Raw genomic sequence first — 23474 nt, 5'->3', positions numbered from 1 at the left:
ATTGTTTGAGCTCAGGAGTTCGAAACCAGCCTGAGCAAGAGCGAGACCCTGTCTCTACTAAAAATAGAAAGAAATTAATCGGACAACTAAAAATATATAGAAAAAATTAGCCGGGCATGGTGGCGCATGCCTATAGTCGCAGCTACTCGGGAGGCTGAGGCAGAAGGATCGCTTGAGCCCAGGAGTGTGAGGTTGCTGTGAGCTAGGATGTCACCACAGCACACTAGCCCAGGCAACACAGTGAGACTTTGTTTCAAAAAAAAAAAAAAAAAAAAAAGATCCTTAGCTCCCTAAAAGCAGAGACGACACCTAACACACCTTTGTGTTCCCGGGAAGAGGCCTTGCGAATATGAACATGTTAAAAACTATTCCTGGAAAGTATAAAACCCTGCACCAAATCACCTCTTGTGAACCTCACTTGGTTTTTATCCACTTAGAAGGGGGCAGATTTTGAAGACCACTTGAGGGACGTGCGTCCTGTGTCAGCTGAAGACAGACGTCTGCCCCTCACTCCACTGTTCCTCCCGGTGGCCTCAGGGAAGTGACCTCGGTGTCCTCTCCGTGACATGAGGCTCATCTCGGCCTGGACTCCACCTCCCTCCTCTAATCGCCGTTTGCCGTGAGTCCAAGTCACCATTTCCTTGGCAGGGACGAGGTCCCGGAGGCGCCCCTGGTGCTGCTGGGTCAGGACCTCCTCTCCCCGTCGGGTCTGCACGGAGCAGGGCTCTGCCTGGGAACCAGCCCCAAATCCACGTGTTTCTCAAATGGCCCTGGAGCAACTCTTTGGGAATTTTTCTGAGTCATTTTCAGGACAAATGTGTTAAAATCCATTCAAAACCTGCGAAAACAGCCATAGATGCAATTAACCTTTTTCATATTTCGATTTTCTAAGTTCAATTCTCAGCAAAGTAATATTTTCAAGACTTTTACAAAGAGAAAAACTATATGCACACGTACATCCATGCAGCTCACTCTGCCGGCTTCGGGGCTCCAGATGGTCTCGGGGAGGAGAGGACATCGGACTTTGAATCAGGTTCAGAGTTTGAGACTACCCTAGACTGGATGTTCACATTTCGAAACTGAGACAGGGTTGTGATTTAAAGCCACTGTAGGGCCTTCTGTTACCTAAGAGGGACAGAGAATTCATGAGCCTGAGTTTTCGTCAGGAGCAGGTACGACAGTCCTGCTGAATAGTGTTTAGAGGGACAGCAGGAGACTGAAGCTGAAGTTTTGTTTGATTACCTCGAGAATTCTTGCCAAACATGCTGTTTGCTTGTGTCTACTGTATGCTAGACTGTAACACACCTACGAGGAAACAGCCTTAATTTTCACAGTAGCTGCCATAGTCCGTTTCTTCTGTTGCTGTAATATAACCAAATACCCAAGACTATATAATTTATAAAGAAAAGAAATTTATTTCTGAAAGTTGTGGAGGAGGAGAAGTCCAAGGCTGAGGGTCTGTATCTGGGGAGAGACTTCTTGCTGGTCGGGACTCTGCAGAGCCCTGGGGTGGTGCAGGGAGTCCCATGGCCAGGGTCACGAGAAAGTCAAACTGGCTTCTATAACTGACCCGCTCCGTGATAACTGACCCACCACTGTGTTAACTGACCCACTCCGTGATAACTGACCCACTCTGTGATAACTGACCCACTCTGTGATAACTGACCCAGGCTGTGATAACCCATCTGGTAATGAGCCAGCCCAGGAATCCATGAGCCCATGAGTGGATTAACCCGTTTACAAGGCGACACCCTCATGACCCGCCCCCTCACGATGCTGCTGACTCTCAGTGTGGGGTCAGGTTTCAACGTCAGTTCCAGAGGCACAAACATTCAAACCGCAGCAGTAACCTATAAAGACGTTATAATAATTTTTATTTTGCAAATGAGGAAAGGCTCCAAAAGATTAAGTTTCTTGTCCCAAAAAGGAAGTTGATACTTACTGAGTGCCTACTGTTTGCTGGGCTCTATACTTACTCTCATTCGGTGTCTAAAGATAATTTTAGCCCTAGATATTATCATTTGGACTTTATGGATGAGAAATTCCAAGATCAAAGATTTGGATTAATTAAATAACTTCCCTGACATTATATTGCAAGTGAATACTGGAACCCATGTTTGTGTGTGGCCTAAATTCCCCCTACTCTGCTGTCTCTCTATGGAAAGATAATCTTTCCGACATACCCAACTGTGCCTCTAAATATACTTTCTATCTGTCTGAGATGAGGTGGAGATTTTTAGTAATGAAAGATTCTCAGTGAGTATTTTATACAAGGAAAGCAGCCAGAATAAGAGAAAAACTATAATTCTAGGTTTCTCGGAGTATTTTTCTTTGTGAAGGTTTAGGAACATTTGGAAACTTCTGGATCCTCCACCCTTTGCAGAGAAGCTGAGTTTACCTGTGAGGCGGAACCAGAAGCCCATCAGGTACCATGGCCGGCAGGCCGGATGGTGCGGAACTCAAAGAAGAAATTATAATTAAAAGAGACAATATCACTAAAGTTTGAGAATTCTACAAATAAAAGAGAGTTTCAGATATTTTTATGGCTGCCATTGTATGAATCTTTGGAAATAGGATATAGTGATTTTATATGTATGTTTTCAAGTTCTAGGGGTGATTTGTTTTTAAAATATAACTTTAAATTATAGGGACGAGGCCACATGAAACCCCAGAATATATGTGGGTTCCGTGAAAATGCCATGGAGGAAAGGTTATGTGCAGGGAGTGGCCTCGGGTGACGCAGCGCCCAGACTCTGACACGAGGGCCTGGTCAGGGACGTGAGGAACAAGTCCCTTTCTTTACTGTGAGAACCTGGCTGAAAGTACAAAGGGTTTGTTTCTGATGGATTTAGGAAAACGAGAGCCGCAGATTTTTCTTTATGTATACGGATCCACATCACTGTTGTGCTTCTTTGACTAAAAACGAATATAATTTTGTTGGAAAAATGAGAAAATCAGAAAAGTTGACTTTTCTGATGACTTCTAGCCATGTCGAAGCAACTGGTACCAGACTCGTCCCCCAGGATAAAAGACTAAGACGCTGAAGGACACACACGAAGGGGCTGTTCTCAGACAGGGGACGATAGGACCGTCGCCGTGACAGGGTGAGAATGAGGAGAAGATTGAGATCATTTGGGCTTTCTAGTTTTCGGATTGCACCCCGGGGAGAAGGGGCCCAGGCAGAGCATCGGCCTTACTGAGCTGGGAAGACAGAGGTGGGAACTGCGGAGGCTGGGGTGCCTGGAGTCCGCAGAGAACAGGCTAGGGAACGATGTAGAGAGAAAAATTCCAGAAATCTCGTAAGCACATCCTTGGGTCTGCTGTCGAATGCCAACTATGTACGCATAGGAGACCAGGGAGCCGTGCACTGAGAACCTCCCAGAGCACACACCTGATTCCGTCAAGCTGGAGCAAAGAGACCTCATTGAAAAACTCAAGACATTTGCTAAAGACCCTAAAGGGGTCATCCCTTAGGCGAGGAGCTCAACTAGTCCTAGAACAAAAGCTACTCTAGACCTGCCCCAGTAAACCTTAAACCAAGCCTCAAAAGGATGGAGTCGATAAGCAAGTTACCCAAATTCCTACCAAGCAAAGTACAACAGTCTGTAAAGGAGGATAATAAAATCCAGGTGTTCAACAGCATAACACCGCGATGGTCAGCGTCCAAGCACAAGTTAATAGACGTGAAGAAGCAGGGAGAAAATGGGACTTGGGAGAAAAGCTGGTCAACACACACACCTGGAAATGGAAGAGATGATGGAATTAATAGATGAGTACTTTAAAGCAACTATCATAAATATACTTAATGACTGAAAGGAACATTTTGAACGTAATACTCGGAAAAAATAAAATACATGAAGAACCAAATATAACTTCCAGAGTCACGTTATACGTATTATCTGAATGGAACAGTCACTGATGGCCTTCACAGCAGACCAAATGCTGCAGAAACAAAGACCACTCAGTTTGAAGACATGTAACAGAATCTATCTGAAATGAAGCATAGTTAGAAAAAGTATTTAAAAAATGAGCAGAACCTCAATGACCTAAGGTACAATAACAGGCTAATATAAATACCTATAAACCGAACACCAAATTGGAGTCCCAGAAAGGTGGCAGAAAATGTTTTGAAGAATAATGATCAAAAGTTTTCCAAATTGATCAAAACCAGAAACTCTCAAGTCCAAGAAACTCAAAATACTCAAACAATATAAATGAAAATAAAACCATATTAAAGCACATCATAAGCAAATTTCTAAAAACTAGTGATACGGGAAAACCAAGGATTTCGTTAAAAACTAATGATACCATAAAAGCGGCCAAAAAAAAACCAAGAAGACCCATTACACGTTGCAGAACTAAGCCAAGGGTCACCGCGGCCTCCAGTCAGGAACAGCAGCGCCGGGACACGGTGGACGGGCGTCTCCGAAGTGCTGAAGGGAAAAAGAAAACATCAACCTAGAATTCTGTGTCCTGTGAAAATAACCTTTTAAGATCAAGGCTAATTAAACTTATTTTCAGAAGCACAGAAGTCGAGGTGACTTATCACGAACAGACGAGATCTCCAGGAAATGGCGAAGGGCGGGCTTCGGCCGTGGGAGCGTTGAGCGGGTGGAGACCCGGACGGTGCGGGGAGCGTGGGGACGTGGGTGCCCGCGGCGGACTTTCCCTCTCGTTTCAAATGACCACGGAATGGAATCGAAGGCCAACAGCTGCAGCGAAGGTGCATTTGGGGGCTGGTGACACACAGAGTGAGAGGTGAGGGAGCAGTGGCCGGGCCTGCGCGGGCCCCGGTCCCCAGCCGAGATGGCGAGCTGCGCCCTGCCGTGTACCCCCAGCCCTGAGCAGCCCCCGGTTTGCCAAGGCTGGAGGAGTCCCGCTGCTGTGGGCATCGACTTTTCTTCATGAGAAGTTCCAGGACTAAATCAAATCTGGAAGACAATTTTAATTGAAGCTGTACAGTCTTCTGTTTCTTTAATGACCGAGTATTCCTTACCCAACAGGAGCACAATAAAATTTAAAACTTTAGCTTGGACAAAACCACTCGCGACCCCTGGCCCCTGCAGGCAGGAGGACACCCCTGCAGGTCGCTGGACAGGTTCACCTGCTTGGCACCGGCAGCCAAATACCTTACTGAGCTCCAGTCGCTCTCAGGGGCCAGGGAAAAGTGTGCGTTTTCCTCCCCCACGTAGAACAGGGTGTTCGGGGGTGGTGAAGTGTTCGCAAACCCAGGCGCCTGCACTCTGATTACTGAAACGTTAACGCCACTCAATTCCTTCCCGCATGTCTTTGAGTTGTTTGTTAAACTGTCTTTTGTCACCAACTCTGATCCAAAGGCATTTTTATCGGGCCTTCGCTGGGGGCACGGAGGAGCCGGCTGTCCGGTGAACTGTCCTGTAGCAACACCGACCTTCCGAGAACTGCCGAGCCCGGCCCCCGCTCCGGCCTTCACCGTTTACTGCCGAGCTGGAGCTGGCGGGCATCACGGACTTGGATGAGGTTCCTCTTTGCACTGACTGCCATAATTTGCAGTTAAGCTCAGCGGGTTCATCTGTCCACAGGATTCACACTCGCCAATCCATCATACAGCAGCTGAGTCCGCAGGGACCCTGGCACCCGTATGCCTGGGTTGAGTCCTGACTCTGCCACTCACTAGCTGTGTGACCCTGGACAAGTTCCTTAACCGCCCTGTGCCTTGCTTTCCCCACTTGTGCAGCAGAGGATGTCTATATCTTCTCACAGGACTGTGTGGTGAGGATGAATAAACTCACACCCGTGGTGCACGTGGAAGGGGCCCCACGGTAGGTGCTCACTGTGTCTGAGAAGCTCCTGCCCCGGGGAGGCTGTGTGTTTCTTCCAGAGCACGGTGGAAGGAATCGCGTTTTATAACTGAACTGAGAGCCGCCGAGTGGGCGCTCGATGACTCTCAGATGAGTGAAGGAAGCAGCTTAGTCTTCTGTTCCCCGAATGCGCACACAGCCTTTCTCACACTTGACTTTGACACTCACACTCACACAGGGAGGACTCTGGGCCCAGCGTGGGGCGGGGTGTGGGGCAGCCCCTGGCGGTACCAGCCGGGGCTCCCGCACACATCACGGGGAGACTGGCTCAGAGACGCTCCTGCAGGACCCCCGCTTGGTTCTCTTCTGAGAACACGCGGCGTGGCGGGGAGGACGGGGCGTGGGAAGCGGCCTTTCCAACACGCACAACAAGGAAAGGCCCCGCACTGCCGCAGGCTCTGGACGGCGGGCGGCCCTGCTGTGCGCTGTCTGCCCCGAGTCCTCCGCAGGTGAGGAGGAGAGCTCCAAAGTCGGGGTGAGGGCAGGGCTCAGAGGAGCTATGTGTGGGAAGAATCCAGAACGCCCTGTGCAACGTGGTCCCCAAATTCGGGGAGCCCTGAGAGGGGCCTCGCTGCAGAGTCAGGGTGGGGGAGAACCGGCACTGTGGTGCCCACCTCCTAGGGGCTCCCGCTCAAGGGGCCTGCACTGCCCACACCCAGAGCTGTCAGGGGCTCCCTGCCCCAGCCCAGCGCCCCCACCTGACTCCACGACCCTCCCTGACCTTGGCTGGGGAGGGAGCAGACGCCCCATGGTCTGCCAGCTCCTGTTGCCTGTGCGGTCCCCTCATTCCAGCTGGTCCTGGGGACGCTGCCCAGAGTGTAGGGGTGGAGGGTGTGGGTCACCTCTGTGGGGGGACTCTGCCCTTGGCCAGCCCCCTGTGTCCTCCCTCTCCTCCCGCTGGCCTGAACACACGGTGTCCACATCTCTCGCTCTGGGCCCATCTTAGACCTGCCTCTCGGTCAGACTGAGTGGGCCCAGCACGGAGTCAGAAGGTCGAAAGACTTCATGAAGCAGGTGGCCACTTCTCTGAGCCAGGCTGGGGCCGAGGGCCTTGCTGGGGACAGCGCAGAGTCCAAGGGGCCTGGGGCGCACAGGCCGCCCCACCCACGGCACAGGGCGGGGAGGAGACCCGGAGGGCCCACCCGTCCTACGGATCTTAGAAGCAGGAAGTTCAATATGGATGTGAGTTGTTATTTATCATTATAAGAAATAACTATTTCCTAAGTGATGGCTCTTAGGTGAGCACCATGTATGCCAAGTGCATTATTTAATGTAATCTTTAGAACTGCATTCTGAGGCAGGAGCTCTTTGTAATCATTGACTAGCAGGTCAAGGAACCTGCCCAGGGCTGGAGGCAGCAGCTCACGTCACTACGCTCGCAGGACAGCCCGGCGGGGGCCCGGCGGGGGCCCAGCGGGGACGGGGCAGCACGTTGGCCATGACGGCGCTGGAGCCAGGCCCAGCCCTGGGGTGGACCCGTGGGCGGGTGACCCAGGTCAGGGCTCACGGCAGGAGCAGCGACCAGGCCACAGGGAGTGTTCGGGGACAAGGAAATGCTTTCTGTGACCCGTTTGGAGTTGGCTCCAAATTTGCCTGCAAAGCCGTCTGGCTCTTTGAAGAGAAATAAGATCACTTAAGATTTCTGTAACTTCTTTTCTAACAGAAAAAGAAAATAAACACAGTTATTATTGCTAGCAGTCACAGGAATGTGAGGCCAGCCCGGTGAAGCATTTGAAGTTTGCTCGAGCAGAGGAAGCCTGTTAAACATGGAGAATTCCTTTTTTTTTTAAAGCACTTGCTGAATTTCAGACACCCACAATGTGTGTTTGCTGAACATCCGGTATAATTCAATGACGGCTTCGCGGAGGCCACCTGCCAGGCCCGGGCACCCCCGGGAGGCGGAATCCCTCAGCCGCCCCGCGGCCAGGGGCTCCTCACACTCCTGGGGACGGCAGGGGGCAGACTGATCTGCGTGTCCTCAACCTCTCTCGGGAGTCCCTTCCCTATCCCCATTCATTCGTTCACTCACTCATTCATTCATTCACTCGTTCCACAGACAGCCCGTGAGTGCTCACTGCGGTCCGCAGGACAGAGGTGGTCCCTGGCTTTGGGGAGACCACATCCCGGCGGCTCTTCCATTCCAATAAAGCCATTCCCATGGGCACAGCCATCCCTCCCCAGCCTGCACTGTTCCCTTTATGCAATTAAGCCTTAGAATTTGAATCTATCTAAAAAAGAAGCAGCTGCACATTATTAGAGATTTTTTTTAAAGATAAAAAGTATTCAAACCTCCAAAGAAAAGAATATCCATCTCCCTGTATCCTCACCAGCCAGCATGAAATGCTGTAACCATTTTAGGAAAGAAATCTGCAACATTGCATTGCATATTCAGACTAGAAAAACCCATATTCTATTTTTTTTAAATTTCAGAATATTATGGGGCTACAAATATGTTGGTTACGTATAATGCTTTCGCCTCAGCCAAGCCAGAGCTACAAGCGTGCCCTTCCCCCATGTAGTGCGCTCCGCACCCATTAGTTGTGAGTTTACCCACCCCCACCCCCTCCCACGTGACCAGCACCCGATGAATATTACTTCCACGTGAGCACCTTAGTGTTGCTCAGTTAGTGCCAATTTGATGGCCAGTTCATGTGGTGCTTGCAAAATTCCCGTATTCTTTGACTCATCGATTCCGCTTTCAGGTCTCTATTCTACAGAATAAAAGCATTAGCATGTAAACACGGGAGTACAGAGATTTTTATTTTCAGAATTAAAATGGCAAAAAGGTAATCAACCTGCATGTTCGTCGACAGGGCCAGAGTTGAACAGATTATTCTAAGTCCCACTGTGGAGGTTTATGCGTCTACTAAAGGAGGTGGGTTAGGGTACCCTCATTCACCTGGGAAGATGCCCGTGATCTAGTGAAACAGAACGTGTTGGCGAGCAGCACGCACAGCAGGACCACGTTTTTGTGCAAGGAATGGCGGCAGCCGTCTGCGCACTGAGCAAAGACAAACCCTGGAAGGAGGCGTCTCAGGCCGTGAACATTGCTTGCCCCAGAGGAAGGACGAGGGCGGGGTTTGGGGGTGTTCTGAGCGATTTCAGTACACAGATCTCTCTCTTTTTTTAACTTCTTACAACAGACATATGTTACTTTCAAAGTGAAAAAAGAAAAGAAAAGAAAGCCCAGTAATGCAGCAAAAGTGAGTCACAACAGTAACGAGACGGAAAAAGACCCAAAACAGAAGCCGCTAGTGGGGCATCTCCGTCCCCGCCGGGGCGCCGTCGTGCCCACGCGAGCTGTGCTGGGCCGGGGAGCACAGGGTTAGGCCCCGTGGGCCGCACGCTCCCGGCCGGCCCCGGAGCGGCCCTGTGTGAACGCACATGTGGACACGGAACGCTACCGAGGGCAGGGGCTGGGCTCTGGCGACGTTGGAATTGGAATTGGAGGTCGTTTTTATGTGTCACAAATGCTATTCTTTAAAAAATTTTTTCAGCCTTTTAAAAATGAGGCCCGGGCCACTCATGTTAGGAAATCAGAATCGGCCCATTTAACTTTAGAAAACCGCAGCCCTCGCATCCCGGCACGGACGGCGGAAACCAGCAGGAAACGCTCACTTAGGGAAAACAAGCGCCTCACAAGGCCAAGACAGGCAGGAAGGGAAGACAGGCTGGGTGTCGTGTGCCCTGCATGTCCCTCCTCGCAATGCGGACGTGAAGCTTAAGAAAAAGTGAAACCATTCTTCCCTGGCACCATTCGCAAGGGGGCTGTGGGCCAGACGTGGCCGTGGTCGCCGCCCCTTGCCCCGGACCCCCGACCGCTCCAGGGCTGCACAGAGGAAGGCAGCAGGTTCATGCCCCTCAGGCAGGAGCAGGCAGGTCCTGATGTGGGAGGAAGAGAAACTGCCGGACACCCTCCCCCGCTCCCTCTCCCCACCCGCCCCCTGCAGAGACGCAGGGTCCCCTCGAGGCCACGTCTGCTTCCCCTGCTGCCATCTGTGTTTATGCCAGGCTGCTGGGACCTGTGCCAGCCGGCCCACGCCCGGGTCCCTCCAACCCGATGGAGGAGCCAGGGAGGTTTCCCCGCCTGACCCGCCAGCACCGCCCAGGGCACCTTTCCCAGTGAGCGGGACTGAACCAGCCGTCATGGGCTCTGGGCAACGGCGACTCCATTTCCATCCATCCGTGACTTGGATGAAGATGCGCCTTCAAAGTGGCACATTCACAGACAAAGCCAGGACGAGCTGGGCTTCCTGGCCACAATTTTACATTTCAGAAGGGGATGACCCTAGCATTCTCTGAAGGGCGGGAAGGGGGCGCAGCCAGGGTGGCAGGACCCCTGGGCCAGCTGCGGGGACAGACTCCGGCCATCAGCTGCAGATCCCATGCTGGGCTTGGACCCCTCCCCGTGTCCCCCAGACTCAGAACACGAGCAGCCCCTCTAATGGGCCAGCTGACAGGACGCTATTCTGATACCGCGCTATCCGAAAAAGGAGAGTCGAGAAATGATTCTTTTGTTCAAACCACGCGGTTCACACAAATATTACTTTGCGGGGATTTTCTGCAACCTTCCATAGATCTCTGTTGACCCCATTAAAATTAAAACATCATTAAAGATAACAAGAGCATTTGGGCATCAACATCCCCAGGCTCTCAGGGATGGCAGGAGAGGCGCTATCCGTGAAAGCCGACTGTTAGCCTCGGGAGGGATCTGATGTCCCCGGGCTCGGGAGGCGACGGCGCTGGACTCTGCAGGGCAACTCCGTTTTCTCAGGTTGCTGGGCCATGTTCTTAAGGAAAAATAGGGTGTTTTCTCCCATATGTAGAAGCCGCCTGTGACTGTAACGGATTCTCATTTCGGCTTAAGCTTTCCCTCCTTGGAATCTGCCTATTGATGAAATCCGCTCAGATTGTAAATCGCTCTTTCTCTGAAAAACAGAACAAAAACTTCAAAAACAAGACAAAACTGCAGAACATGAAGCCATGAGCTCGGGTCGAACAGGAGAGCAGGAGGAGGGGGAGCCCCCTTCCCCCAGCCCTGTCCAGAGCCCGGGAAGAGGAGTGATGGCCGGAGGAGGGAGGTGGCGTGGCCCAGCCTCGCAGAACACGTCCACCGTGTCCCAGGCGGGCGCTGGATGGGCAGCTACGCAGGGGCGAAGCCAGCGTCCCGCCCTTTCATATAACTCAGAACACAGAGCACACCAGTGACCCCCAGCATTAGGAATATGAGGAAACTGGCTAGAGGCAGGGGTAGGTGCTTGGTCTACGGTCCTGGGTCGATTCTGAAATCTTGGATTTTCAATTCAGATAAAGTGAAGATTTAAATTGAACCTAGCTCTTCTGTGGTCTGTCTAGAGGCCTTTTCTCATTCTAGGAAGTCACACCGGGAGGGGAGGTGGACCGGACGCGGAGTAGTGGACGCCGCAGAAGAGGATTAGGACTGCTCTGGTCAGAGGGATCAGTCAAAGGAAAACTTTCTGGTTTAAGGAGGGAAATGAGGACTATCGTGTGCTCTGGAAAGATCTCCTCACCCCAGAAAGTACCTTTCCAAACCACAGAGCATGTTTCGGCAGCATCTTAACCTTTTATCTGAAAGTGGCAGGCATTGACTGTTCTAATTGATGGGACCTCCGCTTACCCCTGAAACCAGAAACTGGTGACATTTAAAAATCGTCTCTCTCCAAGAACACGCACATCGATGGTCGGCGTTGATTTTAGGGTAATTTACGTGTGTAAGCCAGATGCTTCCTCTTAATTCTCTGAAGGTGCTTCTGTTTATCTCTTTGAATTGGTGGTTTTTTCTGTTGCCGCGCCACGTGGAGGAAGGACGAGAGAGGGCAAAGCAGGTGTCCCAGGTCAGAATCAGGCCGGCGTGTTGAGAGCCGCATCTGGTCTCAGCTCATCCGCTGACAGTTTGCTCTGCGGACGCAGATTCCTGAGCGTGGGTCGCTGTCCGCAGCCACCACTTCCAGGTGGACCAGCAGGCTGAACAGGACTTTCACCCTGAAAACGCAGGCTTGACCTCCCACCAGAGCCAATGGATGTGAAATATCCAATCACGGAATTTCCGGAACCAGTCCAAATGATTAACGACGGCTTCTTGTTCAGCGTTCATTCAAGGGACCCTCGCCCCTGGCTTCCCTTTTAGGGGCAGACTATTTCTGGAAAGTTCCTTCATCCCTCCACTCCCACCATTGGCCACCACTGATCTGACTTTGCCTCTGTGGTTTTGCCTTCTCCACGATGCCACATACATGGAGTCGTGCAGCGCGCATTTGTGTAGTGCACATTCTTTCGCATGTGGTTTCTTTGCTTGTCAGGCTGATACTGAAAACCAGCAGTGTGATTGCGTGGGTCACTATCATCCTTTTTACTGCTGAGTAGTGCTCCCGGGCGGGGACACTGCGATCTGTTTTCCCACTTAGAGCTGAGGGACATTTGTGTTGTTTTCAGTTTCTGTTTTTATTATGAATAAATTTGCTTTAGATGTTCCTATACAGAACTTGTGTGTTCATATGCTTTCATTTCTCTGGGCAAATACCTTGGAATGGTATGCTGTGTCATATGCAAAGAGAGTGTCTAACTGTCCAGGGAGCTGCCAAGCTGTCTTCTGGCTAATTTTTTTCTATTTTTTTTTTTTTTTTAGTAGAGATGGGATCTCACTCTTGCTCAGGCTGCTCTCGAACTCCTGATCTCAAGCGATCCTCCCACCTTGACCTCTCAGAGTGCTAGGATTGCAGGTGTGAGCCACCGCACCCAGCCTCAAGCTGTCTTCTAAAGTAGATTTCTGATAGGCAGCGTATTGGTGGGTATTGTTTTTTTAATCTAGTCTGATAGTCTCTGCCTTTTAACTGGAACATTTAGACCATTTATGTTTTGTATAATTATTAATGTGGATGTGTCCTATTTGTACTTTGTTCCTTTTTTCTCTTATTCTGCCTTCTTTTGGATTAATTGAACATATTTTTATAATTCCATTTTACTTTACCTATCATCTTACCAGTCATCCCTCTGAGAGATTTCACAGCGATTGCTCAGAGGCACGGGACCTGCACCCTTCCCCCTCACGAGGACGCAGCAGGTCTCTGCTTGAGATCTGGGGCTGAGGAGAGTCTCCTGTCCTCTCTGCAGCCAACGGCTTCTGCTGCATACTGGAGAAGGTGAGGGAGCTGGACTGGGCCCTGCTGTGTCCCCTGGGGGGCTTCCCTGGGTCGCCTGCCCTGTATTTCTTCCCAGGAGCATTCGGCAGCTAGTGCAGGCCTATGGAAAGAACCGGAGCATGGACACAGACTCCCATTGTGTCTGGGGTCTGCAAGGAGTCAGAGCCAGTACCCTATCTACATTTTGCCTTTAAGAATTCATAAAACCCTTGGCTGCATTCTTTTCATCTGATTCTAGGGCCACAGAAGCTTCAGTCTAGACTCATCTGAAGCTTTCTGGCAAGAAGCAAGGGGCAGATGGTGTGATGTTAACAGATGGAGAAGAAACCAGAAGGAGTCAATTTATACTTTCTTTTTCATCTCCTTTGTGTAAAAATGGTGTTCAAACAGAAAGGACAGAGAAAACTTGTGAGAACTGAAATCTCAGATAGAAAATAACATGGGACACCTGCTTTCTGCAGCAGGATGGAAGCTGTCAGGCCCAGATGATCGAAAAGATCTTGGAAATGAGATTTTAGTGCTCTTGGAGGCAATCACTGTGGCGTCTTGAGGAATGAGAGAAGATCGCAGAAGAAAAGAGGTGGACAGGTGTCCCCACTCTCAAGGTGGGATTAAGGGTCCCAGTAAAGCCACAGGTGAGTGAACTTGCTATCTACCGGTGGACAATTTTAGTCTAGATGTATAAAGATGTTTTGGTAAATCCTAGGAAAGACAGGAACAAGTACTGGGTCATTTGCAAGCAAAAGCCTTGCCCAGGCAATCTCAGCTCTCGCGCAAGCACGCGCATTCCGTGGGAGCTTCCCTGTGTCTCGACTCCAGTCAGGCCTCGGGTCTCCCACAGGACACGGTGGGGGTGTGTGGGTTAGAAATAACACACTTAGGTGAGTTCAGATCTGACCAAACGATCCTATCTGACAGGTGAAGGCCAACTTTGAACACGCCTGGTTTCGTCTGGGGCTTTGTCCTCGGATCTAGTCCACTAAAAATTTGTCATCAGTGATCTGAATGGTGATGTCCATCACCATCCCTGTGAACAATTCTGTGTCTAAAATAACAGAAATGCGGTTAATAAATGCCCGCACAGGTAAATAAAGCAGGTCGGATGACGGTGGGGCTGTAAGACACCTTTTCTCTTTTCCTTTTGTGCGTGTTCCCAAGGTCCTCACTGCATCCAGGGAGATAGACAGAGGTAGACAGGAGGATGATGCCAGAGAAGAGAAAGGCAATGGAAAACTAAACTTTAAAATAAAATGCGAACTCTGTAAGAACGTGGAATCTTCTAGTTGTGAGCTATTTGAGAAACCAAACCTAGAAGCATGCAAAGTCCCCCTGTAAATCTTCACGATTAGACGAGGTCTTGCTCCAGGACGGGCACGTCCCTTGCTGGACTCACCTCAGCCCTGCCCAACCTCAGGAAAGACCCCAAGCCCTCAAGGGATCCCAGGGACCAGGGGACTGACACAGGGCCCCTTGGAGGCTCCCTGGGCCCTCCTGGCAGAGGCTGGGCAAGGCCACCGGTGTCTCTGCGGGCAGCCCCGGCCCGGAGCTCCTCCAATGCAGGGTTCATTTTCCCATTTTCTCCATAGCCCCTTGGAACTCGTAGTCAAGTGTTTTGGGCAAGTATATACAAAAAAAGTGGATTGGTTGTTGAAACTATTTTGAAACACTACAAAACCATCATGCTCATACATACAACAAACATTTTAATTTTTAGAAGTTTCCCCAAACGTCGTATGAATCTGTGTTGAAACTGCTCACGAGTCCGACTCCCAGTTCTCGTGGTCACAGAAGTAAGGGAACAGGAGCCTCCTCCGCTCCTGCCTCAGACAAGGTGTTTGAGCTGAGTCTGTGCCTCCTCCGACCAGCCTGTGGGCCGGCAGCTGGACGGGAGCCGTGGGACGGCGGGAAAGCCGCAGAGCGCTTCCAAACCACAGACAAAGCTGCGCTCAAGAGCGTCAAACCACCCCTCTCTCAAATAGTATATTTGGGGGTGCTGCTGTGGAAGTGGGGGCCCCAGCTTGGGAAGCATTCCGATCGAATTCAGCAAACATTGACAGCTTTGAGACAGTTCAGTACATTGAACAAAACCTTAAGGCCGGCGGAGGGAGGGGGCGGCCCGTGCGGTCCTGCAGCCGCGTGGTCAGAACCCGCACCTGCTCCTCCCAGCGTGGCTCCAGGAAAGGCTTCCTCGGTCCCTCTCCCCACCGCCCCCGTTCCTTCCCCAGACACACGGGATTTGGCGTGGAGTGCGTGAGGGCGAGGGCTTTCCCGGAGACCTGTGCCCGCTCACGCACGAGACCGGGGCACGTCCCTGGACTCCTCACCCGGTGGCTCCCAGGCCACCTGCGGCGCACAGCCAATCCCAGCACGAGCGACGCCGGCAGGGCTCTTCCTCACTGTCGAGTGGGATTCCGGTGCCTCCTGGGTGGATTCGCTGTTTGCAAAACGGTTTTGACAACCTTGCTCAGGGGCTGCAAGACGCTCAGAGTAAGCTGCGCCGACTCGCCTTTGCGGCACGGGGGAGGCGCCGTTTTCAGGCTCCGCTGCAATCTCATGCCAAATCAGAGTGTTTTCCTGTTAATAGCGTTTTAGAAACTGTTCCCAGAAAACAACAGCATTACACTGTGTCGTGTTACATTTAATTGCGTAATGTCAGTCTCCCTTCAAGGAATGTTGAGAGGTCTTATTTTAAAATGATAAGCATGAGGAAATGACTGACTTGAGAAGCTTAACTGTTATAAACATTCCTGAACCATAAATAAATCGATAAATGTCTGTAGAGTGTGCTTTCGATACGTAACGCAGGAGTCACCTTGGAAAAACTCGAATTTGCAAGAGCCTTGGCCTCGCGCAGGCAGCTAGCGTAGCTCGGCATCCGAAACCTGCTCATCCAGGAGAAGCCACGTTCCTGCCCCAGATGTTCACACCGCGTGTGTGGATGCGTGCTGTGTGCTCCACGCACCGTCTCTCACGCTCCTGCTTAGGGTTTTCAGCAGATGTCTGCACTCACGCTGAATTACATCGTGTCTCGCGTGTTAATGATGGCCTGCGAGTTTGGTGGTGAAGAAACCACGGAGCATGTTCCGGTCACGGCTGAGCCGCGCGGTGCTCTCCGGTGCCCTGGGGAGAGCCCACGTCTTGCCACAGTGATTCCCAGTGACGCGTGAGCCGCGCGCGGTGAGGAGGCGGCAGGCGCCTTGCCTGGCTGCGGCGAGGTCGGTACCGGCTTTGTTCAGTGCTCGCCCAGCCCCTGCCGCGTCCTGGGAAGAGGCCCCCGAAGAACGAGACCCTTTCGCTCCTTTCAGGGCAGGCGGTCTGTGTGGGGAGACGAGGCGTTCGCAGGAGTCAGGTAAGTCACCACCGGACAGGGCGGGGCTCACTGTCAACGTGTCGTAACACGCCCCTGCTGTGTCTTCGTCACTAAGCTCAGTGTCAACGGGTCCAGATGTAATTCTGTAACGAGTGGGAGAATTTTCTTCAGGAGAAATAAAACCGTCCTTAGGATTTGTCACACGGCCATAGCAGTTCAGTGTCCAATGAGCTCTGGGCTTCGTTCTGGCAGAGCCGGGGACCACGCGGGGACCAAGGGGCTTGGGGTCTGCGGCCCTTGGCGGGGTGGCAGGGGTGTCTGGCACAGCCCTCCGGGGGCGGTGCGAGGGGGCAGGGGGGATGCGCTGGCGGGAATCCCGGGGTGGCCGGGGAGCACGGGGGGAGACCGGAGAGGGAGGGCCTGGGAGGCCCAGGGCCACGGGCCGAACAGCACAGAAGAGGGGTGTCAGGAGGGGTGTGGCTGTGAACGGGGTTTCCTCTGATGCTCTTTGAGAGTTGCTAATAAGGAACTAAGATTTTTTAAATGAAATTAAAGTGTTTTGGCTATATCGAGATATAACTGACAAACAAAATCGTAGACATTTACAGTGTACAACATGATGATTTGACGTGTGTATGCCGCGAATGGATACCAAAGTCAGGTTACTCAACATGGAGTTATAACTATATTAACTGCAGCCCCCGCGCTGGGTCAGCTGTCTAGACCCACCCGTCCTACACGGCTGCAACATTGCGCCTTTCGACCCCGGTCTCCCCACACCCCGCCCGCGCTGGCGGCCACCCTTCTCCTCTCTGCTTCTACGCAGTCGCCTTGCTAGTGACAGATTTCACCTGTAAGTGAGACCAGGTAGCATTTCTCTTCCTGTGTGTGGCTTGTTGTAGTCTGCATAAGGAGCTGTGACCACACACACACATACACACACACACACACACACACACTAGCGTATCATCCAGCCTTAGAAAACACGGCGACCTGCCGTGCGTGACAGCGTGGACCAGCTGGAGGCACTGAGTTTTTGCTGGGGTGCCGGACCGTTCCTCTGGACGCCCCGCTGTTCCGAAATAAGGCTTGGGAGGCCTCGAGAACGCCAACCTCGCAGAAGTCAGACCAGAGGGTCCCGGGAGGACGGAGGGGACGGCACCGAGCCGACGCACGAGGCTGAGGGTCTGGAGGTGAAGTGGGGGCGTTTCTGGAGCACAGCCTGGGAGCAGGGGACCGGCTTGGGCGGGACGGGGCTCGAGAGGAAAGAGGAGGCCGGCGCAGCTCGAGGCAAGTGGTCGGTCACCGCTCCCCATGCTTTCGTGAGTTTTGTCTGTTTACACTGTGGGAAGATTCCATTGGAACATGGGACTCTGTGATCTCCTCTCCCAAAATCTGGAATGAACTATTCTGGACGTTTTCCAAGGACCCTTCCCGGTCTGACATTCCCGATTCTGCGTCAACTCTTTCCTCTGTAACAGGAAGGGGCAAGTCCACAGGAGACAGGGTGCATGGATTTGATTTTGGGGTGCCATGCAGACCGCCAGCGCCGTGGCCACCTGCAGTGCTGTGGGAAGTGAGGACTCCGGGGCCCGCTCCGATCTCCTGACCTGAGCCCCGGGGGTCTGTGCTGGTAACACGCTCCTGCTGTGTCTTCGTCACTAAGTCGGAAAGCTGAGGTTCTTGGAGAAATATGGGACCTACAGGATAGCCAGTCGCCTGCCGCCCGTCCCAGCCACTGGGTCTGTTTCTATCTCGGTGTGGCCCAGTGGTCCGGAAGGATCAGTCACGGGACGTTCTCAGTCGACTCAGACCGATCGGGCTGATCTGGGGCTGGTGTGGCGCATGCTGGTGCTAGGTCGGCAAGGCGCTGTCCCGCCCGTCGGCTGGGACTTGGCTCTGCAGGAAACGAACCCCTCCTGTCCTGTTTCGGGCTCTCGGGACAGACAGGAGCTTGCTTGCTCCCTCCCAGACGTGCGACTGAGATGCCATCTGGAGCCACCGGGGAGACGGGAACCGATCAGCGCATTCGGCCATCTTCAGCTACCGCGTCTGCCGCTCGGCCAAATCCAAGGCCAAGGCCATCAAAAGGGTTTGACCGCCGGGACGTGCTCCAGACACGCGTCTGCAGACAGACAGCAGTAGCCTGGGACCCGCTAGCTCCTGGTGTTTTGCGCCTGCTCGAATATCCCACAGTCGCCGCTCCCCGTCCCCGCTGGGCCACCACGTCCCGACTCACTACTCAAGTGCGACAACACTCGATTCCTGAGAGACGGCAGTGGGAGGCCCAGGTAGCCGCGGGATGCAGGTGCGCCGTGGCTGGGGGAGGCGGGGGTGGTGCAGGGGAGAGGGACCCTCAGGGCTGTCAGAGACGGCCCCAGGCCACTAGACCCTGATCTCAAGTAAAGCAACATAACCGGCCTTTATTCTGGGAAGTGGAAAATTGAAAAAAAAAATAGCTTTGCAGAGAGAGTTCTATTACAAAGTGCTTTCATACCTTACATCTCATTTAACCCCATGAGTAGGTAATATGATCCCTATTTACAGACAAGCACATCGAGAGTCAGAGAGGTTAGGAGCCTTACCCCAAATAACCCAGCAGAGCCGTGTGTTCTCGGAACATCAGTGTTGAGCCTGTGCGAGTCGAGTTCTCCAGAGAAGCAGAAGCAATAGCACGAGCGTCTCTGTGCACACACACAGCGAGACTGAGAGAGAGAGAGAGGGAGACATATTTTGGGAACTTGGCTCCCAGGATGTGGGGGCCGGCGAGTCTGAGGTTTGCGGGCGGCCGCAGGCTGGAACCCCCGGCAGGAGGGTGGCCGCAGTTGGAAGGCGTCTGAGCGGGATCCGCCCTCAGGGCCCCTCGGTGCTTTGTCTGTCAAGGCTTCAGCCCATTGCATGAGGCCCACCCGTCTCAGGAGGGCGTCTGCTTGGCTCAAAGTCGACCAATGTAAGTGCTACTCTCATCTAAGAAATACCACGGCAGCAGCATCTAGACTGGTGTTTGACCACACAGCAGGGCGCCACGGCCCGGCCAGGTTGGCACGTAAATTAACCATCCCAGAGACACTGGGGGATTGAGACCAGCCACGGAGACGCAGACCCCCTGACGCCAGTGCCTCCGAGGCTGCCCCACTGCACAGAGCAGGTCAGGGGAGGAGAATGACCAGCTCTGTGTGGCCCCTGAGGCCGAGGGACCCTGAGCAGGGACCCCCAGCTGTCACCATTCCTCACGGTGACAAAGCAAACCTGCCACTCAGGAGCTGCGTGGTGCTGGGCCGTGGCCACAGGGGAGGCTCTGCTGTGGGGGATTCGGCCCTGCCGCCCCTTCTTCACCTCCCAGGTCTCCCAGGCTGCGTCACTGGAAGCCGATTCCTCGGCGTGCTGCTCCCACAGGGGGCCTCCGCGCATCTCCCTTCCGCCACCCTGCGTGGCGCTGGGTGCTGCACTCCGCGGGCCCTGCAGCCTCCAGTGCGTCCTCGACACGCCCACGAGCCGCGGATGCGAAGGACCTGTTGGTGCCGGGAGCCGTGTGGCCTCGTCCCAGCTCACGGGGGTGTTCCAGTCACCGTGACAGATCCTGGGGGACATATTTAGATTAGGAGAAACTTCCTCGGCCCTTTAGAAGATGTGATTTCTACGACGGCTCTGCGTGTGGACTGGCCAGACGGTTTGCGCGCTCTGGGTTCCGCTCAGAACATGCCTGGCGCTTCGGCGGGTCCCACTTTCCCCTTGCAGGACAGGCACTGGTGACAGGCGCGCATTCCCCTCTGGGCTGCACACACCTCAGCTGGTGACAAAGTCTTACCTTGACGTTTCTTCCAGCATCTAGCACACGACAGACACTCGGGGAAATGTCGAAGCAGCAGTGAGACAGAACATCCTTGGGAGAAACGTTAATCGTCACGGTCCTCCGGGAGCCTCTCTCCCGCAGAGCGCAGAGACGGAGGGAGATCCGACGTGCGCTGGAGCTCAGTGGTGACGGTCGGCTGATCCGAGAGACCCGGGCATAGCGCTCCTGTGGGCCCCGTGGCATTGGAGTATTGCTGCATTGAACTTGGACAGAGGAAATTCTGAAAGTCCATCTAAAGAGATGGCGCTGGTTGCTTTTGCTCTTCGAAGCAGTGAGAGTATGTAACCCGCACAGGCAGCAGAGGAACCGTGACGTCCCCTGAACAGCCCTGTGCTCTCTAAGTTCCTTCCCACGGACCAGAGCCCGGCCCACAGCACCTGCGTCCCCCTTCCCTGTGAACCTCCCTCCGCGCCTCTGCCCTGCCTTTAACGCCCATAACTGGCCAATCGGGTCCCCTAGGCAGAGCGTGTGCGGCGTTGGGATGTCGGTGGCGGGAGGAGGGAAGGGCGGTGGCGCGGGGCCTGTGCGTGTTGGGACTGTAACTTATTTTGCAGGTAGGTGAGTGCCGCAGCCGGCGCTCCACACCTGTGCACTCCACAAGCAACTGCAGATCAAAAGTGCTCGGGAAAAATAACACTACAGCAATAAAAACAATGCAAATAAAAAGACAGTATGACAACGATTTACACGGCATTCACATCATATTAGCTACTATGAGCAATCTGGTAGGTATCCAGAGGTGATTTAGAGCATACGGGGGGCTGTGTGTGGGTTAGACGCAAATACCATGTCGTTCCTGTCAGGGCCGGGGGGTTCTGGAGCCAATCGCTTGTGGACCCCGAAGGACGACTGTATTTTATTTATCCATTTGTTCGTTCACTCCTGTATTTATTCAACAAACATGACATCTGCCGCGGCCAGACTCCACACTGTAAATATTACAAGTAAACGAGGACCGCTGGGGTGATATTTTAAAATGCACTAGAGGCTCATTGTCAGGGAGCTGGGTGAGGACAGGGAGAAGGCAGCCACAGGGGCTGTGGTGACAAAGACCTCCCGGCCAGGGGAAGCGGCTGGAGAATGAGCTGCAGACACGGTGGGCCGAGGACAGGCCGCGTCTGATCCAGGCCGGGTGGTCCGGGGAGCCTCTCTCAGGCAGCGCTGGGCACGGCGTGGGGGAGGGGACCTGCTCAGAGCACGGCAAGGGCAGGTCACGCTCCAGGTGCAGCTGGCCGGCCCCAGGGTGGGGGCCTCGTCTCGCCAGCTTGGAACGCCGGGCTGGACTCAGGCGGGCTCACTCCAGCATGAACTAGTCGTCCTGTGACGGTTTCCCAGGGCTGCCGTGACAGAGTGCCATAAACTGGAGGGTAAAAACAACAGAAATTTATTCTCGAACAGTTCTGGAGGCCAAAGGTCTGAAGCTAAGGTGTGGGCAGGGTTGGTTCTCTCTGGGGGGTCTGGGGGAGAACAAGTCCATGCCTCCTCCAGGTTCTGGTGCCGCCTCAGCCCTGGTGCCCCGGCTGGTCACGCGTCACCCCAGCCTCACCTCCGTCTTCTCATGGCGTTCCTGTGGGTCCATGAGCCCCCCCTTCTCAGAAGGACCCATCACGGTAGATGAGGGGCCCCCCTCACTCCAGGACAACCTCATCTCAACCTGGCCGACTCCGTCTGTAACCACGGTATTTCCAAATGAGGTCACGTTGAATGACATGAAATTTTGGGGGAAACTTCAGCGCATGTGCACGCGGTTTTGCCCAAGGTTACGAGCGCTAGTAGATTAGATTCTGCTTTCTAAAGACCTGGCTGAGACAGGGACATGCTGGTAAATGATCTGGGAGTGGGACAGAGTCACAGGACGCCACAGGCCAAGGAGGAAAGAAGATGCCCCTCCCCGGGGTGGGGGCCGCGGGAGCGACCAGAGCGAAGGCAGGCTGCCTGTCGCTGGGCGCTTCCGAGTGTCCACCTCCACGACAGCAGCCACCTCCCTCCCAGCTGGAGCCTCAGGGAGCACTGGGAGATCCGTCAGACACCAGAGGGTGTCTCAAGAACACCTAAGACCTTGAATAAATGGTTGTGACAACCAAGAAATAATCTCCCAGCTACCTGCCGAAAAATTCTGCAAAGAATTCTTGCTGGCCGAGATGAGTATTATATAAAACGGAGACCCCCATGTCCCTCCTGTGCCTCGGCCATGCGCTCAGGTGGGCTACTCTTTTGTTGCCAGGCAGAACCAGGACTTCCCCGTGACACTATGGCTGGGGCTGGACACGGTCCCCTTGCTAACCGCCGCTGCTCACTCCAACATCTCCTCTCCTATAGAAAGTGCTTCTTAGAAAACACAAAGATGACTTTGCAGCTGGTCGGAGAGGCGATCTCTGAGCCGGTCTTATGCTCAACACTTGGGTTGGCTTTGGCTGGGCACCGCTTTTCAGAAATGAACCGCACAAGCTTTTACTTTCCTCCTATTATCATAGCTAATGGCTGTGACCCGAATGGTGTCACCAGCCTGATGGAGTTCGTAGGAAATCAGCACTGTATTCTCCTTGTGACTCGGAGACCCTCCTTCTGGCCTGCAGATTAGGAGGTTAATTGAGATTTCTGTGTCTACATCCTAATCTGCGTGTATAATGCATTCTAAATCTTTATCTCTTCTAGCTGGGCAGTGCTTAATTGCTTTTCTGAAGGCAAAGGCTGGTGTGCTCAGGATGGATTGCAGGGCAGGAAAGTCCTGATAAGCCCAGGGTGGCAGAAAACAAGGATGATTTATGCAGGGTGGTGTTCTGGGGGCACCGAGACAAATGCATCTGAGCTCCAGCTCTGTCTGTACTGAGTGTTTCGACCTTTCTTGAGTATTTTATGAAGAGTTTCACATTGATTTTAGTTTCAAACTTTTGTGTGCCACTTATGAAATCAGAAGAATAGGTGATGGTTTATTTTTAGAAATAAATTACTACTAGATGCAAATGGGTTATTTTTCAAACATTAGACAAGTGGCAGAATAAAAAGCAGTGCGGATGTGCACTGTATCTCCATGTTCGGAGGAAAATTTCTTTCTACCACTGCTTTCATTTCTGCCAACTCTGAGCGTTGGACACTTCTGGCACCTTCTGCCGTATGGCAGGAAAGTAGAGTGGTTGGGAGTCGGTCCAACCCTGGCTCAAGTCTCGGATCTAACATTGACCAGCTGGTGGTCCAGGTCCAGGTAGGTACTTCCTGAGTCTTCCCTACCTTATCTATGAAAGCCAGTGAACACTGCGCAGTGCTCGTGACGCACTTAGCGCAGGACCTGGCACACGAGAGGCTCACTCCAC

General features: G+C 53.0%; 1 long non-coding RNA gene across 2 annotated transcripts; it reads right to left on the bottom strand.

Moving 5' to 3' along the window:
- Positions 1–255: 255 nt before the first annotated feature.
- LOC105822029 lies at positions 256–4596 on the bottom strand. Of its 2 annotated transcripts, XR_001138083.1 has the most exons (4): positions 3586–4596; positions 1243–1362; positions 958–1125; positions 256–838 (listed from the first exon to the last, which is right to left on the bottom strand). It is a non-coding gene; the product is annotated as an uncharacterized LOC105822029 (long non-coding RNA). The 2 variants fall into 2 exon arrangements; XR_001138082.1 differs by having other exon boundaries at positions 1243–4595.
- Positions 4597–23474: the final 18878 nt, after the last annotated feature.

This window comes from Propithecus coquereli, unplaced genomic scaffold (assembly GCF_000956105.1).
Source record: "Propithecus coquereli isolate 6110/MARCELLA unplaced genomic scaffold, Pcoq_1.0 Scaffold591, whole genome shotgun sequence".
Classification (NCBI taxonomy): Eukaryota; Metazoa; Chordata; class Mammalia; order Primates; family Indriidae; genus Propithecus; species Propithecus coquereli.
This window is presented reverse-complemented; position numbering and strand designations above follow the sequence as displayed.